The 19,217-nt window shown below is 44.9% G+C and overlaps 1 protein-coding gene across 5 annotated transcripts in view; it reads left to right on the top strand.

Annotated features, from left to right (window-relative positions):
* PIK3CG (phosphatidylinositol-4,5-bisphosphate 3-kinase catalytic subunit gamma) overlaps nucleotides 1–19,217 on the top strand; it is an 80,590-nt gene that overhangs the window by 9,481 nt on the left and 51,892 nt on the right. Inside the window, exons 1-2 of one of the 5 annotated variants that reach the window (XM_044280185.1) lie at nucleotides 16,756–16,869; nucleotides 18,950–18,990. The exons of 1 other annotated variant lie outside the window; for it this stretch is intronic. The gene's annotated coding sequence lies outside the window, so the exon portion shown is untranslated. Of the gene's footprint in view, nucleotides 1–16,754; nucleotides 16,901–18,949; nucleotides 18,991–19,217 lie in introns of those variants that run through there. 3 more of the 5 variants (XM_044280187.1, XM_044280184.1, XM_044280186.1) reach the window with 3 other exon arrangements.

The raw sequence follows: 19,217 nt of genomic DNA on the forward strand, positions 1-19,217 counted from the left end.
GACTCAGACGGATCCGTTATGTTTTCCCATAAACTTATATTAGGACGAAGCAAAACGGAATGCCTTTTGGGTCAAAAGAGGGACTGTTCCTCCAATAGAGGAACACTTTGGAGGCATGGATAACCATAGCCACTTTTCTCTGCACTCTTCAAAACTAGTGAGTGCTGGAAACAAATTCAAGATTTTTGCAGAAATACTGTATGTCATGCACCATGATCCGTATCAGCTGACAGGAAACAATACATTATCACTTACTAATAGTGATTGGTTATCTGTAATGCCCTGTTGTCCTGCACTCCAGAATGATCATGTGACATTCTCAGCTGTGTTGGCTCCCTGTCCTGATGATGTCACATGAACATCTGGGGCATGACAAGACTTACAAGGCTGTGCCCTGTAGACACATCATCAATGACCTTGCCTCTGAGGTGTTCTGCTAAACGCTGCCCTCAGCAATGAGGCTGTGTCTAACGCTGGGTTCACACCTAGGCGTTTCTCAAACGCGCGTTTTATGCGCGTTTATTTTAATAGTGAACGCGCGTTTGACGCGCGTTTGGGTGATTGACAGCAGTGTTGTCCAAAGAGTCTATGGCCCAAACGCGCGTCAAACGCGCCCAAAAAAGCTCCTGTACTTGTTTGAGCGTCGGGCGTTTTACAGCGCGATCGTACGTGCTGTAAAACGCCCAGGTGTGAACCCTTCCCATAGGGAATCATTGGTTCTTGCCTGTTGTGCGTTTTACAGCGCGTAGGAACGCGCTGTAAAACGCTCAGGTGTGAACCCAGCGTTAGGGCAGGGCTTCAAGCAGGCTTAGATCTGTGATGTTTGAGCTGGGAGGGGAAGGAGAGGTAGAGACCTGATGCTACAGACGCCCCCGTGAGTCTGGCGCTAGGATATAATCACAGGGGGGTTATTTATTAATCTGAAATATGCCTAAATTAAGTGTATTTCAGGTGCAGATGGAGGCGCAACACGCTGTTATCTGAGACTTTTCCCTGCTCACACCAGGTCTAAAAGCTAGGAAGCTGTCTTACATTTAGACCGGCACTGGATGCGTCAAAGTTATGTAAAGGCCTGCGATTCTTTATAACTTTGGCGGATCCTCCGCCAGCTATTGGCCTTTATTAAGACCGACATCTAAAACGCTGGTCTTAATAAATGTGCCCCAGTGTGCAGGTCACAGATCCCAGTTAATCTGGAGGGGACAAAAGGCACTCAGAATTTCTTCATCTGACTTATCTCATGCAGTAAGGTTGAATGTTGGTGTTATTTTTTTTATGTAACTGTAAAACCCCTGTAATATATATAATAATTGAAAAACTGAACTCGGATTCCTTGAGTCAACTATTACACCATGTAGAGACATAACACACCGGTCTATATTTGCAGCATATTTCACCCACTTCAGTCAATCTGTGGTAAAAAAAAATAATCCATTCATTTACAAGTTACATGTTGTGCTATACAGTGGGTCTCAAACTCTGAAACACATATACATAAATATATATATATATATATATATATATATATATATATATAGTTATTTGTGGGCAGGGCCGAGGTCACCCCTTTTAAACCCCGCTCCTGTTCATTCCACGGCACGTACGCCGTTTCTACTTTTGTGCATTGCGGCCTACATCACGTCCGGTAAGCTCACTAGCAAGGTAAGTTATGGCGCGCAGCATCCCGGCGCACGGGTTTTCCTCCCCTCGTTCTTACCCGGCTCACCCCCCTCCCTTGTTCTCCGGGGCTCGCGCTCCCTCCGGGCTCCGTCCTCGGCACCTCCAGGTCCTCTGCCGCCGACTCCTGCTGGTCCGTCCCCTCGCAAGAGGGCGGTCACGTGATGACCTCCCTCTCCTCTGGGCTACGCTTCCCCCCGGGCGCAGACTGTTAGGGCATGGGAGTTCATGTGTGCATGCCTCATGGGCCTATAGAGACAGTGTAAGTACCTTGGAGTCTGTACCCGCCCGGGATAACGGAGCAGCAGGCACAGTGCCTCTGTTAGGCTAGTTTCACACTAGCGTTCGTCGGTCCGCTCGTGAGCTCCGTTTGAAGGAGCTCACGAGCGGACCCGAACGCCTCCGTCCAGCCCTGATGCAGTCTGAATGGAGCGGATCCGCTCAGACTGCTTCAGTCTGGCGGCGTTCAGCCTCCGCTCCGCTCGCCTCCGCACGGACAGGTGGACAGCTGAACGCTGCTTGCAGCGTTCAGCTGTCCGCCTGGCCGTGCGGAGGCGAGCGGATCCGTTCAGACTTACAATGTAAGTCAATGGGAACGGATCCGCTTGAAGAGGTCACCATATGGCTCAATCTTCAAGCGGATCCGTCCCCCATTGACTTTACATTGAAAGTCTGAACGGATCCGCTCAGGCATCTTGCGCACTTAGAAAATGTTCTAAGTTATTAATGCAGACGGATCCGTACTGAACGGAGCCTCCGTCTGCATTAATATGTATGATCGGATCCGTTCAGAACGGATCCGATCAAGCGCAAGTGTGAAAGTAGCCTTAAAGGGATATGGTCTTTGTTACAAGTATATAAAAAAAAAAAAGCATCCACGGATATCTGCTTCCACACAGACACTGTCAAGTTGGTCCTGGAGGCCATTACTGTTCCTGCCAGCCACATATTCCAGAGCAATCGTGTGGCCAGTAGGTCCTGGTATAGTGCAATTGGCACTGGGCCATCCAGCATCGTGTAACTCACACCGTTTCTGCATATTTTCCCAGCTATGATACTCCGCCATTGTAGGGCTCCATATCTGACCTCGCCCAGCGAGCCTCCGGTCTCAGTTAAGATTAATACCTCATAATTGTGTTTTTTCCTCAGGTTCCTTTTAGCGTTCGTGGCTTCTGTCGTGTTCTTGACCTTCCGACATCTCAGGTTTAGGTATTGGGATTGGATTCGTACGCCTATTACATAGTTATAAAAAAAAAAAAAAAAGATTTTTCCCACAGGCTCTTCTAAGGGTTCAGTCAACCAAGTGGATTACTTAGGCCTGGGTGTCTTCTCAGGTAGGTATTCTAGCGCTGTTTTCTAGCGCTGCACTCCGCATTCCTGCAGTTCCACCCGCTACACTAGGGTCCCTGGGTGACAAGCTATCCACCACAATTGAAGCCTTCTGGTCCTTTGCACTTCTTTCTTTCGCTACTGCGCTATGGCTCACGGGTCAGGCCTCTGTTTAAAAAAAAAAAAAAAGATTACAGTTGCCTGGTTCCAACCTGAGGTGTCCAGGTCTCACTCTTTCTCCTTTAATGCACAGGGCATACAGGTTCCTATGGTTCTTGGCCTGAAGCGTTCAGGTCTCACTGTTGTCTCCCTTACCTGAGGCGTTCAGGTGACGTATCTGTCCTTCTTAGCCTGAAGCGTTCAGGTGTCTTCCCTGTCCTTCTTAGCCTGAAGCGTTCAGGTGTCTTCCCTGTCCTTCTTAGCCTGAAGCGTTCAGGTGTCCTCCTTGTCCTTCTTAGCCTGAAGCGTTCGGGTGTCTTCCCTGTCCATCTTAGCCTGAAGCGTTCAGGTGTCTTCCCTGTCCGTCTTAGCCTGTAGCGTTCAGGTGTCTTCCCTGTCCGTCTTAGCCTGTAGCGTTCAGGTGTCTTCCCTGTCCGTCTTAGCCTGTAGCGTTCAGGTGTCTTCCCTGTCCGTCTTAGCCTGTAGCGTTCAGGTGTCTTCCCTGTCCGTCTTAGCCTGTAGCGTTCAGGTGTCTTCCCTGTCCGTCTTAGCCTATAGCGTTCAGGTGTCTTCCCTGTCCGTCTTAGCCTATAGCGTTCAGGTGTCTTCCCTGTCCGTCTTAGCCTGAAGCGTTCAGGTGTCTTCCCTGTCCGTCTTAGCCTGAAGCGTTCAGGTGTCTTCCCTGTCCGTCTTAGCCTGAAGCGTTCAGGTGTCTTCCCTGTCCTTCTTAGCCTGAAGCGTTCAGGTGTCTTCCCTGTCCTTCTTAGCCTGAAGCGTTCAGGTGTCTTCCCTGTCCTTCTTAGCCTGAAGCGTTCAGGTGTCTTCCCTGTCCTTCTTAGCCTGAAGCGTTCAGGTGTCTTCCCTGTCCTTCTTAGCCTGAAGCGTTCAGATGACGTAGCTCACCTCCTTAGCCTGAAGCGTTCAGGTCAACCCTTTCTACTCGGCCTGAAGTGTCCAGGTCTTTTTCTCGCTGCTGCGACTATGACTCCTCCTCCTTGCACCCTAGTCGCTCTTCTGCACCTTACTTTCCTCCCTGGCTGTGTATCCGCTCGGCTCACGGGAGCCTCTAGTAGTTTCCTGCCTTACTCATCCAAGCGTCACTTCTGCTTCTCATTTCAAACCAGCACGTCGGTGCGACCATCCCCTCGCCCTTCGGCGCCACAACTGATTTTTGTTAATCCTGCCCCCGCTTAACACACTCACGTCGGCTCCTAACATTTCCAGTCCCCAGGGCGAATCGGGTCTCATCTCTCAAACCTCAAGCTGTAAGGCCAGGGTATCGGGTCCATAGCCACAGGTATGTTCTCAATTACGATTGCTTATGGGCTTAGTGAATGCGGAACACGGTCCTCGCGACCTCTCCAGCTGCCATGTTTTGTCTTTATTTTCAGGTCCAACGTAAGGTGACCACAAGGTCTTCCAAGCCATGTCTCAGGTGTCGGAAGTGGACGACGCGTTGTCCCTCCCGGGTACCTCGGTCTCTGGCCAAGGTGGGCCAGAATCCCTCAGGAGATGGACTGTACCAAGGCTCGTAGCGGAGTTGAACAGAAGGGGCATCAGGCATGCAGCGTCGGCAAGAAAAGCCGAACTATACAGGCTGTTAATGTCAGGACCCCCTTCCTTCAGAAGGGGAAGATTCGTCCCCATCCATTCAGCAGTCTCTGGTGCAGTTGCAGGCCACCATGGATTCCCTCGCCTCATCCGTGGCTGACATCAGGGCCAGAGTGGTGGACTTGGAATCCAGAACCCACACGACATCCCAGGCGGTGGTTCCACTCACCGACCCCTCTTCGTACTAGCTACCGGCACCAGGTACGGCTCCGGCAGTTCCAGTGATCGCCCCAGCACACTTCGTGCCTGACAATATAAAAAAAGACATCTTGGCAGGAAAGGATGTCAACCTGGCTTCCATCCTTATAGCATCGCATGATGCTGCCGACAACAACAAGACCTTTGATTGCGGGAAAGTCTCGGTTGTTCTCAGGGCCAAGGATGCCTGACTTAACCGGAATTCGTTTTGGCCTTTAGCCTGTATAGGGACGTGATCTGCTCCGCCTACCCGTCACGGAGGGAGGAGCTGGATACGTATCTGTACAGGGTCACTGATCTTGGGCACAAGTATGGCGGCACGGCCTTCTACGATTACCACCACTCCTTCTCAGCCAAGGCCGCCGCTGCGCTGACTCAATTTCAGTTTACCATTAACTGGGCCACTCTTGATATGGAGTTGTTCTGACGGCATTTTGCCGGCCTCCGGGCTCCCTCCTGTTCAACTTGCCAGTCGATCTTCCATTCCACTGAGTGGTGTCCCCAAGCAGCCACTGCCCAACCAGATAGGGCCACCCCCGGCCCCTCCGGGGTCTCACGCAGCCCCTCCTCCACAGACAAGTTAGGTAGACCCATTGTCTATCTTGGCAACAGCCAAGTCTGTAATAAATTCAACTTTGGCACTTGTCTCTTTAGTGGCTGCAGGGCCCTGCACATTTGCACTATTTGCTTCAGGGCTCACCCCAGGTCCACGTGTCCGATTTTTTTTTTCCAAACAGGCGTGACTAGCCGACTGTAATATTGGTCTCCTGGCTTTTTTGTTGCAGGAACATCCGGTTCCGGGATTTGTGGACTCCTTGATTTCCGGGCTCTCCTTTGGCTTTGACACTGGGATGGTGGCACTCCTCCACTCTAATTGGGAGTGCGACAATCCTTAGTCGGCCAGGTAACCCTTAGTCGGAAGTCCTTAGTCGGAACCCGCCGCTGTTCAGGAGCTCCTGAACTCGGAGGTTACGAAAGGGTTCTTCCTAGGCCCATTCAATCAGATTCCATTTTCTCGTTGGCGGATCAGCCCCATAGGAATTGTATCCAAAAAAGAATCTAATAAAAAGCGTTTGATCTATGACCTCTCAGACCCTCATAATTCCGTCATCCCTAGTATCAATTCATTAATTCCATCTGAAGAATTTTCCATGAGGTATGCGTCCATTGATGAGTCCATTGCTCTTATTCTCAGGGCTGGGAGAGGCGCCTGGTTATCTAAAACCGACATCGCAGACGCGTTTAAGCTACTGCCAATCGCACCACATTTATGGCAATACTATGGCATACAGTGGGAGGGCAGGTATTATTTTGCCAATCGTCTGACGTTCGGCTCAAAAAGCAGCCCATGGTTGTTTGACCAACTGGCTCAGGCATTACATTGGATTCTGATCCAATACAGCAGTACTCCATCGGTCATCCACTACCTGGACGACTTTCTCCTCATAGAACAACCACAATGCCATCCGTCAGGTCTTCACTCCCTCCTGGAACTTTTTTCCTCCTTACACATTCCCATATCGCAGGGCAAGACCTCAGGTCCTGCCACCTCCATCACCTTCCTGGGCATAATCCTGGATTCCGGCAGGATGGAAGCTAGGCTACCGGAAGTTAAGTTGGCTCAAATTCGTGAAGTCGTTTCCGGGGCATTAGCATCTTCCCAGTTGACCAAAGTAGAGTTACAGTCCCTTCTGGGTAGATTAAATTTTGCATTGAGGGTGATGCCCCAGGGTAGGGCCTTCATTTCGCGTCTGCTCTCGCTCCTCCCAGCAGCCCCAGAACCAGATAGCATTGTTCACTTAGACAGGGCAGCCATGGCAGATTTGCGCATGTGGAACAACTTCCTTTCAGCATGGAACGGGGTAAGCCTATTCGTCCCATCCTGGACCCAGTCTTCAGCTAGGGTGTTTTCCGATGCTGTGGCTTCCCGGGGATTCGCGGCAATCTTCGAGAGCCACTGGTTAGCTGGACCGTGGCCGCCTCAGATCAGTACAGACCCTCAGGCCCTCAGTTCTTCTTCGTTTCTGGAATTTTATCCTATCGTGGCAGCGGCCGTGACCTGGGGTCACCTATGGGCCAATTCCAGTGTCATGTTCATATCGGACAGTCAAGACTTGGTGGACATCATTACTAAGGGTCGAGCTAAGTCTTCAAAAATCATGTCCCTTCTGCGCAAGCTGGTCTGGCTGTCCATGATTAACAACTTTCACTTTTCATGTTCACACATTTCGGGTGCTAGTAACACTGCGGCCGATGCATTTTGTCGCTTCAATTTTCACACATTTTTTCAGGTATATCCAGAAGCTGACCAGACCGGGGCACGGATTCCCAGATTCAGCGACGTAATATTGAATTAAGGTCACTGCTGGCAACAGCCAAGGACCTCATGCACCGATCCCTCTCTGTCAACACGGCCCGCAATTATCGCACCGGTTGGAATCTTTTTTCAAAATTCACCATAGATCATCCCCAGGGGGATACAGCGTTCACGTCCTCTATCATGGCTTTCATGGCCCATTGTCATGTCAATCTTAAACTGGCACCCAACACCATCCGCTTGTACCTTGCCGGGGCGCAGCATTTCTTAGTATTGCAGAATCCAGAACATCGCTCTGCGTTCACGTCTCAAGCCGTAAAAGCCACGCTCAGGGGCATTGAGAAGAGCAGTAGGGACAGCAATCCTAGATGTAAATCCTTTTGGCCCTTCCTTCAGTCTGGTCATCAAAGCCGCAATGTATTTGAGTTTCTACGGCTTCCTGCGCCCGGGAGAATTCTCCGTTAATTCCCCAAGGGCTACATTCCTGAAGAGAAAACAACTGTCCTGGAACCAGGATCACCTTGTATTAAGCCTACCTTCCACGAAGACGTCTCAGACCGGACCCCTAATACAGATTCGCTTTTTTGAATCCAAGAACGCCTGGTGTCCGGTTCATGTGCTCAGACATCTCTTGAATACTATACTAACTCCAGACCCTGAATCACCTTTACTTCCGTTCCAAGGGAAACCCCTATCCACGCTGTAGTTCGTGACTCACATCAGATCCCTGGTCGCGGGGTTGGGTGTAGACCCTAAAATGATAACTGGACATTCTTTCCGCATCGGAGCGGCATCTGCAGCCTCTAAGCACGGGACACCTCCGCATGTCATACGTCATATGGGCAGGTGGAGATCTGCCTGTTTTTCCCAGTACATTCCGGATCCGCAATCGGAAACCCGTGAAGTTTTCCGTTCTTTGGTTTTGTAATGTATATTAAATTGTGCTTTTTCCTACTTAGTGTCTTTTTGGCCCTCTTTTAGGCCTGCCCACGTGACGTGGCTCCGGGCACACATCAGCCATTGTTAGGGTCCCTTCCCTTCGTGTTACGGACCGTAGCTACGGACACAAATAGTTAAGTAGTTAAGGCTGCGTGCAGCCTGTATTTGTGGGCGGGGTCGAGGTTACCCCTTTTAAACCCCGCTCCTGTTCATTCCACGGCACATACACCGTTTCTACCCCCCTCCCCCCCTTTTTCTTGTCCTTTTTCACTCTACCTAGGGTGGGCCCTCTTTTAGGCCTGCCCATGTGACGTGGCTCTGGGCACACATCGGCCATTGTTAGGGTCCCTTCCCTTCATGTTACGGACCGTAGCTACGGACACAAATATATATATATATACATTGCCTGTCCAAAAAAAAAGTCGCAACCCAAAAAAAGCCTTTGATCATGGCACGCATTCGCTGTGGCATTGTTTCGACAAGCTTCTGCAATGTCACAAGATTTATTTCAATCCAGTGTTGCATTAACTTTTCATCAAGATCTTGCATTGATGATGGTAGAGTCTGACTGCTGCGAAAAAAGCCTTCTCCAGCACATCCCAAAAATTTTCAATGGGGTTAAGGTCTGGACTCTGTGGTGGCCAATCCATGTGTGAAAATGGTATCTCATGCTCCCTGAACCACTCTTTCACAATTTGAGCCCGATGAATCCTGGCATTGTCATCTTGGAATATGCCCGTGCCATCAGGGAAGAAAAATTCCATTGATGGAATAGCCTGGTCATTCAGTATGTTCAGGTAGTCAGCTGACCTCATTCTTGGAGCACATAATGTTGCTGAACCTAGACCTAACCAACCCCAGATCATAGCACTGCCGCCACAGGCTTGTACAGTAGGCACTAGGCATGATGGGTGCACCACTTCATCTGCCTCTTTTCTTACCCTGATACGCCCATCACTCTGGAACAGGGTACATCTTGACTCATCAGATCACATGACCTTCTTCCATTGCTCCAGAGTCCAATCTTTATGCTTTTTTCTGGTTTGCCTCACTGATTAGTGGTTTTCTTACAGCTACACAGCTGTTCAGTCTCAATCCCTTGAGTTCCGTTCGCATTGTGCGTTTGGAAATGCTCTTACTTTCACTATTAAACATAGCCCCGAGTTCTACTGTTGTTTTTCTTTGATTTCACCAAAAGTTTAAGTGATTGCCGATCACTATCATTCAGGATTTTTTCCCCGCCACATTTCTTCCTCGAATACAATGGGTCCCCACTATCCTTCCAGTTTTTAATAATGCGTTGGACAGTTCTTAACCCAATTTTAGTAGTTTCTGCAATCTCCTTAGATGTTTTAACTGCTTGATGCATGCCAATGATTTGACCCTTTTCAAACAGACTAACATCTTTTTCTCCACGACCACGAGATGTGTCTTTCGACATTGTTGTTCAAGAAATGAGAAGCAACTCATTGCACCAGTTGGGTTTAAATAACTTGTTGCCAGCTGAAAGATAATCACCCATGCAGTAACTATCCAATAGGAGGCTCATAACTATATAGTGTGTAAAATATATATATATATATATATATATATATATATATATATGCTACTTACTCGCAAAGTAAGGGATATTTGGCTTTCAAATGAAATTTATGGAAAATGTAAAAAGTTCACACTACAGGGATATTTATATCACCTGTGTTTGAAGCGAGTCAACTTTTGCTTGGTTGGAGGATTTTGTCTCATTGAGTGATTTGCTACAAGAAGAAATAAAGAGCAACAAGGTTTTATTGAGTGCTTGAACTATTTTTCCTTATTTTTTCTATTTGAGAGATTTGCCTGGTTCGTTCCTTGCACAGGGCTGTGGAATATGAGGTGAGCTGGATCGTTCTACTGACTTTAAGTCAACTTATTGTCTGCTGAGGCATGGCATCCTACTCTTCTTGAAGGGCGGACACCAGGTCATTGAGGTTTTGGGGTACAGAGTTATGAGCCTCTGCATGATTCAGCTGATCCCATAGGTTTTCAATAGCATTCAGGTCTGGAGAAAGTGTATTCCACTCCATTTGAGATAGCGCATTGTTGTCCATAAAGATGAAATTAGGCCTGTGTTGTTCATGCAGAGGCACAATGACTGGATTAATGATGTTATTCAAGTAGTATGGGCTTGTCACTGTACCATTCACAAAGTGTAGGGCAGTTCTGTATTGACTAGACATACCTGCCCACACTGTAACACCACCACCACCACCAAAGGCTCGTCTGGTGACAACAGTGGCTGATGAATAGTGCTCTCCTTGGTGTCTCCAACATTGTTAGTGGCCATAATTTCTGCTCAGCGCGAATCGACTTATCAGTGAACAGCACCGAGGCCCACTGGTCCCTCGTCCAGTGTAGATGCTCCCTGGCCATGCAAGACGATGCACCCCTACCTGGTGCTGTGGTCAGGTACCTTTGCAGGTCGTCTAGCACGAAGACCACGCTGATGTAAATGGTTTTGAATGGTCTCGCATAACACTTGGGTGCCTCTCACCTCCCTTAAATGTCCTGGAGTTGTGTGGCATTCATCATTCAGATCCGCAAGGCATTGTTCACAATGTAGCGGTCATCAGTGTCGGATGTGGCCAAGGCTTTGGTGTGTTGGACAGATCTAAATTCCTCTCAATGAATGAGGGGAATAGAGAAATAGGAGAGAAATGGGGCGCACAATAGGGTAGTATGTATATACAGATACAATGATAATATCATAGGAATTGTGAAGGCTTACCTTTTTTGGTTGTGCAAAATTTAGGCACAACTCTATTGAAGGCTTTAAAGTGATGAGACTTGGATGTGGCCAAGGGACATCCACTTCTATGCCTTTCTGTGACTTCCAGTCTCTCTGTAGCTCTGTTGCAACCTGCTGATTACACTCTGTGACACTCTATGCTCAGTGGCCACTTTCTTCTGAGAACATCCTTCTTGAAGGACACACAGACAAAGTGAAACCAACAGAGGCAGTCAGATCACTAATGCGTGGATAATCTTTCAGACCTTCTGAGACCTGTCACAGATGTGATAGTACCCCCCCTTCTACGGGCACCCAGGACGACCTTATCAGGATGAGCTCTGTGGAAGGCTCTCGCCAGACGATTAGCATTAACATCGGTCGCTGGAACCCACATCCTCTCCTCTGGTCCGTACCCTCTCCAATTAACGAGATACTGGAGGGATCTCCAGAGAACTCGGGAGTCTACAATCCTTTTTAATCAGAATCGTTTTTTATTGATTTTCAATAAAGGTATTAACAAAATAAAAAATTTGTATACATCAACAAATATCTTGTTAGTCCATACATTAGTCTTTCCAGCATAATGAGGCTGTCGCCATAATAACATGAAAGCATCATAGTACAGACTAGAAAGACAGATACATGTTATTATAAGGATACAGGATATTGCATAATTAATGTTAGATTATTGTAAAACTTTTAACATTTAACCAACCCCTCACCCCTCCCTCCTTTACTTGATCCAACAGAGGGACAGTTGCAGTACCTTTATTTCTCTATTAATTATGTCTCAAGAAGGCCATTTCAATGAGAGCTGAGATTAAAGTGATCTAGCGATGCCCCCCATTCAACAGCATGTGCTATGATAACTGACCCAATAGGGAAAACTGCCCTTGTATGCAATCTCTTGATAGAGCTGCAGAAACCAAACTCCAATTCTTCACCCAGCCCCTCCATATCGACAGGAATTTGTTGGGACATTTTCTGTTGATATAGACTCCTCCTTAAAGGCGTAAAACTGTATTCAGCCTATTTATATACTCCTGTTTGTTTGGCGGATTACTTCTTATCCAGTATTTAGCAAGTAAAACCCTTGCCTGGAACAGCATTCTGTGAAAGCACAATGACAGTTTATCGTCTATTTCTGAAGATTCGAGGTACTGTTGATCAATTGTTAGGTGTCATCTTGGACTCATGATGTCAAAATTTGGACAGCATGATAAGGACTCAAAATATTGAACCAGGAAATGTATTGGTCTATTCATGGATCAAACACCTGTTGTGAATTTTATCATTAAGCTCCTTGTTAGAGAACAGCAAGTTGTGCAAAAAGTACTGAAACGTTGAACAGGTGAACATGTGCATTCTAAAGTTTAGAGTCACATTAAGTTCATATGTAAAGGTTAAAGTGCATTTTAGGTTCATCCTGAAATTTCACCCACAAGCCAAAAATCTTTTTGTTAGTAGTATGTGTATATAGATAATACTGCGTAATATTTTGTATTATTCTTTTATGTTATAAATAGCTGCTTACCACCCCAGCCTCATTGGAAGTTCCAGCTACTATACAACCAAACATGCTTGTCTTCAACCATCGGAAGTGAGGAAACTTTCGGGAAGTACATCCTGGTATACAGCATCTATCCATTCATCTCTGTTAGGAGATACCTTTCATTCAAAGAACGTAGGGTTTCAAATTCCAATGGTGTCAAACTGAGTGATACTGTCACGGCCTATGGTGTACACTGTGACACTGTTGCCACGCTTGCGGTTGCCTGCGGCAACGTGTTGCTGTGAGAGCATGCGGTGGCAGTGTCTCGGCCTTCTGGGTGATTGTCGTGACATGGTTGCCACGCATGCTGTTGCCGTGGTTGCGTGGTGTGGTATGCTTGTGTGTGCACTTCCCCTTTAAGTGGCTTCCTTCCCCTGTCTGGTGATGTAAGGGTTAACTACCTTGCTGGGTGTGGTCACTTGTGCTTCTTATACCTGTGGCTTTAGGTCAGGAGTCAGTTGAACTCCAGCCTTGGTGTGTGCTGGAGTTAAGCTCCTTGTCTTGCCTCTCCATATGCTGTATGTGTTCCCCTCACCTTGCAACCTGGCCTCAGATAGAGACTCCTGTTCCTCCATTACTGGGATAAACAGGTTGTCTCTTCCCTGCTCCTTGGTGAGGGATTACCAGGGCGACTTAGGGTCTCTAGGAATCCTGAGTATGAGTCGTCCTACCATCGGGGTCCGCTCATACAGTGAGGAGTCAGGAAGAGGATTAGGGATGCTGTAGAAGGTGACCTTCTCCCTTATTACTCCTTTTGGCCAGGCTGATCCCCTTTTACCCTTTGACACCTCATTGTGGGGAGTTTCCCCCACTCCCCGTCGTGACAGATACTCACTTTACTGATCCACACAGCTCCTGTTCCACGGCTTTCCAGGTCCCCCGCTAGTCTTTGTATCCTGGCTTCCAATGAGGACTTTTTGATATGGATTGTTGACCTATGCAACCAGTCAGCACAGGAGTGTCAGGGGATCGCTAAGGTGAGTAAAAGCTCTTGTAAGTGTAATGTGTAGGTTGCCCAATATTTTTGTCCATACAGTGTATATCTACTGTATATATACACGAAAAACTAACAAAGGTACACTACAATGTACTAACAATTATGTCTATCATATCAGAAGTAGGAGTGTACCCCAAAGTAGCTCAAATAACAAATGAGCCTATGGCTGCAATAGTCTTCATTCAATAGTACTAACATAAAGTAAAGAAAATTGTTATAAATAGAAAAAGTGGTATCACTGGAAAGAAAATAGGGATCAGGGATATATGCGGTAATATGCAATAAATATGAATGTGGGTACAAATCCTAATATCAGCAGTGAATAAAAGCTAAATATGTGCTGAATTCGATATAGAAGGGCAAAAAAGCTGTAAAAAACCACACATATATAATAAAAAAATCGGACTGCACTCCAGATGGATCTTCAGTGAAAAAAGGATTTATTCACCCATAAGGTGGCACAAGCGACGTTTCGGCTCACACACGATCCATCTGGAGTGCAGTCCTATTTTTTTTATTTTTTTATTCTGTATCAGTGGGTAAGCACCAGTTACCATACTCGGGCAGTGCACCCTTTCTACTTTGTTTTTTGGTTTGGTTGGTGCTGCCGGTTATTTTTTCCAAATATATATATATATATATCACACACACACACAGGTGAAACTTAAAAAATTTGAATATTGTGCAAAAAGTTAATTGATTTCAGTAATGCAACTTAAAATTAGAATTTTGTGAAAAAGTTCACTATTCTAGGCTGAAAGTGTCACACTCTAGTCATCTAATTAATCCATACCCCCTGAGCAAAGGGGACCTGAGATTGTGACTTTGGGGTTTCATAGGCTGTAAGCCATAATCATCCAAATTATAACAAATAAAGGATGGAAATGAGTCTATCTCATATATTAGTTTCACCTTTTAAGTTGCATTACTGAAATAAATGAACTCTGCACAACATTCAAGTTTTTTTAATTTCACGTGTGTGTGTATATATATATATATATATATATATCTCTAATAAATTCCCAGCTCCACTAAAACGGCATACAACGAGGACACAAGCAATAACAATTAGAAACTACCCATGACGAACTCCACAGCCAGGATGGCACTCGCACAGTCTCTAACCGTAATACAGAGCTGCCAGGCCCTAAACAGAATCTGCACCTAGCAATGTGGTGCATGCACTTAATAATAATGACGTTCTAGCAATTTCCACAGAACGATACAGGACATTCAATTAATACCATTGCGTTTCCAGCCAAGAATATTCATTCATGGTAGTGCAGATGTTTACTATGGTATAATCTTTACTCGTTTGTTAACAGCTCCCATATGGTCCATAAAGCTAGTAATATGGTTTCTCTGCTTAAATCATTTAGCAGCATTTTAACATTATTTTCTGTTTTTTTCTTTGTTCATTGCAATTTGGATTGTAAAATGTAAGTGATCTTTTTAGGGTCACTGGCCTTTTTATCAAAAAGCAGCCTGCTGAAGGTGGGATGAGGTATTTTTAGGCATTTTTCTAAGTAACTTTTTGACATAACTTGTCTGGACAATGCTTGTTAAAAAAAAAAAATCCCACTAAAATCCATGTGAAAGAAAAAACTTCAATCTCCTATGTGAAATAACTCTAAAGTTCAAAATGCCAGAAAACCCCACTACTTCACATCTTAAACATGGCAGCATAGTTTGGGAACCACTCTGCTGAACCAGGCCAGAGTCTGCTTTATTCATAAGTGGAGTGCTCCCCAGACCCTCTCACCACTAACTGATAGCTGCCATGTATCACTGGTGGGCAGGGCATAGGGGGTACTGCAGACTCATAACTATGAATGTTGATGCTATTTTGGTAACAGACTGGGCCCTATACTATGCTGCTCATAGACAGGGCAGGCCAGTATGATGAGAGATCCACATTCAATTGTGCATCAACATCCAGATACTTGTATCACAATCATACCAATCTAAGGCTGGGTCTAAAGGAGTGGCCATATTTTCAGCCACCTTCAACAGCCACATTTAAAAGGTAATCCCTTAGTTAACCTGCAAATTGATGCCACCATTGTCCCAATTCATGCTTACGTTGTTCTCTATGGTGTGAGACTGACCATAGACACGCAGATAATTCAGCTCATACAACCAATTACTATTACCTCTTTTTCACCGGGAGGTTAATGAAGTTGCGGTTGTGGTTACTTTTGTAGTTTTTGACAACATTTGTTTCACATACAAGGCGATGCATAGGAATTCTTGTGTTCTGATTTGTAGTGGTGTATTTATTCCATAGCAAATAGTAAAAACCATTCACACTTGCCAAAGTCAGTAGTGTGAGGCTGTTTTCACATATACAGTATATTTATTTGGTAAGGTTGGAAAAAGACACAGGTACACATGCAGGAATCAATGCAAACTGGCCCAGGTCCTTGTGTTTTTGGGAAAACCACATAACTTGAGACCTCACTGTGCTGGGCTGTAACATTGTGTGGGTTTAGTAAAGTGTGTCCACCAACTATTTTCACTTTCATTTTGGAATTTTTGTATTTTCATATTATCCATTGGACCTCTAGCCTGCACTCATGTAGGGACTGTACTCAACATATTTTTTTGACAGGTCTGCTGTATTTTCTGATAGATAAATATGAGACAGGCAGATTATACATGGATAAATATGATATAGATGGATAAATATGATATAGATAGATATGAGACAGATAGATATTAGATAGTTTGATAAATAGAAAGAACAACTTTTGTATGCTTTCCAAGTATCTATAGACATTTAATAAGGAATAAGAGACGTTCTAAGTACGTATAGGTTATTTTGCAGCACTTTTCACTGCGTGTTTCTCGTTACTTTTCTTTCTATCATTCTTTTAAAGCACTGCCATATTGTGAACTAGCACAAATGTAATGCTTCAACTAATCAGCAGCTCATGAGCGGTTAATGCTGGGAGTCTGGGCGAGCTGCTATTTTCTTCACACGTATCTCTTATCTCCGAGATCTATCACTTGCATACAAGCAGTCAATGCAGCACAAATACAAAACTGTTAATGCTTTCTCCTATTCATTCTCGCGGTAGCTAGGGGAAGTGCAGAGTAGTTTTTCTAAATATGTAATCAAATGAATAATCAATGTGGTTTAAGCTTCCTTCCTGTTGCAAGCAGTACTTCCTCTGTAGCTAGAAGGAAAGGCCAGAAAGAGAGCAGAACAGATACTGAGGCTGAGACAGTCTCTTGACAGACAGCAGTACTGACAGCTTGTATGTAGTCCAGATACCAGAAATGAGTCTTCAGTGGCTTAACTTTTCTCAGCTAAGCAGGTAATTATTTCTGGTTTACCATCATTTGAAGGTATGTGGCTAAATCTCAGCGTGTTTCATTTTATTTGTATAAATTCAATGTAGTGACGCAGTGATTTATATTGCACCTACTGTGATACCTTCAAGACATGGCATGTGAGGCAACAGGAGACTAAAGGGATGGAGTATTGTCTACTTTGATGAGTCTTTTTAGTACATGGCTATTTAGCAGAGTGTTAAGGTGTTAAGTAATAGCATGGCATATACAGAAATGTCATCAGTTGTAAGTCATCTAAAAGTAGAAAGAAGCTAAATATATCAATAGCATGAGGTCAGCAGTGACATAAGGAGATAAAAGATGGATAAGCAGAAGAGGGATAAATACATGTAGTGGGGTGCGGGGGGTCTCGAATAAAAGAGGACAGCAACTTGACTGAGTGTTTTTTTTTATTGTACTTCTCACTAATGTCTATAAATCAACATATATCCAATGTATTTTTAATGTGTTGTGTTCATATTAATGTTAGGAATATTAAATACATTTAATATGGTTCAGTGTAAATGAAGCTGTAAAAATATGTATTGTCAGTTGTTACAGTTCTTGCTTACAGCAGAGAACATGCTATCTCTTCCAACGGTAGCTACTAAATGTAGATGTTTCCCTTAGTTAATAAGGCCTCTTTCACACGGGCAAGATTTCCGCGTGGGTGCAATGTGTGAGGTGAACGCATTGCACCCGCACTGAATCTGGACCCATTCACTTTAATGGGGCTGTGCAGATGAGCAGTGATTTTCACACATCACTTGTGTAAAAATAGCTGCATGTTCTATATTCTGCGTTTTTCACGCAACGCAGGCCCCATAGAAATGAATGGGGCTGAGTGAAAATCGCAAGCAAGTGCGGATCTGGTGCGATTTTCATGCATGGTTGCTAGGAGATGATAGGGATGAGCAATCCCGAACACCATTAAATTAATTCACTGTATTATTTTTCCCTTATAACATGGTTACACGTCTTTTCCTGAATATGGCAACACCTGATATGTTGGCGTACACTGCTGTATAGTTACACGGCAGGGCTCAGAAAAGGAGTGCTGTATGGCATTTGGAGTGCAGATTTTGCTGATATGGGTTTTGGGCGTCCCATTTGAAGAGACCATGAAGTACCTGTATAGTGGACACCACTGAAAAGTGACCCCATTTTGGAAATTACACCTTTAATGAATTTTTCAATGGGTGTAGTGAGCACTTTGACCCAACAGGCTTTTCTTAGAATTTAGAAACACAAATTAAAAATAAAATGTTTCCAATAAAATGTTCATTTAGCTCAGATTTTTTCATTTTCTCATGGGGTAACAGGAGAAAATGCACCCCAAAATGTGTTACTCATTTTCTCCTGAATATGGAAAAAACCTACATGTGCTCGTAGGTTGTTGTGTGGACACACAGCCAGCCTCAGAAAGGAAGGAGCGCCATATAGATTTTAAGGTAAAATTTTACTGGAATGGGTTTCGGGCGCCATGTTGCATTTGAAGAGACACAGAGGTAACTCTACATTGGGAACCATCAAAAAGTTATCCAACTCATGGTGTAGTGAGTGTTTTACCCTGGCAGGTGTTTTTCCAATAAAATGTTCCTTTAGCCCCAGATTTTGAAGTGACCCCGTTTTACAAACCACACCCCTCACAGAATATAACATGGGGTGTATTCAGCATTTTAACCCACAGGTATTTAGCAAAAATAAATAAATAAAACAGCAGATGGTGCAAAGTCGCATGTGGCACTAATCTTTTTGCCTGGGCATGCAGCAGATCAGGAGAGAGAGAACACCATGCGTATTATAGGCCCATTGTGGTGATTTACACTTCTTGTGCTGACAACTGTAGAGGTTCTGGTGTGAAAAATTAAATGGGTTAAAGAGGTTGTCTGATGAAGGTAACCCTTGTACATATGCCCTGCTAGGACATATGAATGCACCCAGTTCGGACAACTCATCCAGTGTTTCTTTATTAGTTTACATTTTTTTCATTGTAAATTTGAAAAAACATGAATGATTTGCTTTGGAAGTGTTTTATTCATATTCACTGCATTTTCACTACAGCTTTACAGCTTCTCAATATCTGCACTAAATCGTTAACAAAGGTAAGTAGCAGAGATGGGACACAGCATGCTAACCAAAGTCCATTCTTTCCAATGGTCACTAAGGCTTGTACAACAGTTGTATGACATTTGTGTGTGGATAATATCTTTAGAGCATGTTATTCTGGATGACAGTTGCACCAGGGTTACCAAACTATTGTTTTTATTTTGTTTAGACAACTTATTTAAAATCACAGACAGATAATGTTTTTATGGGTACATTACAAAAC

Source organism: Bufo gargarizans, chromosome 2, assembly GCF_014858855.1.
Source record: "Bufo gargarizans isolate SCDJY-AF-19 chromosome 2, ASM1485885v1, whole genome shotgun sequence".
Classification (NCBI taxonomy): Eukaryota; Metazoa; Chordata; class Amphibia; order Anura; family Bufonidae; genus Bufo; species Bufo gargarizans.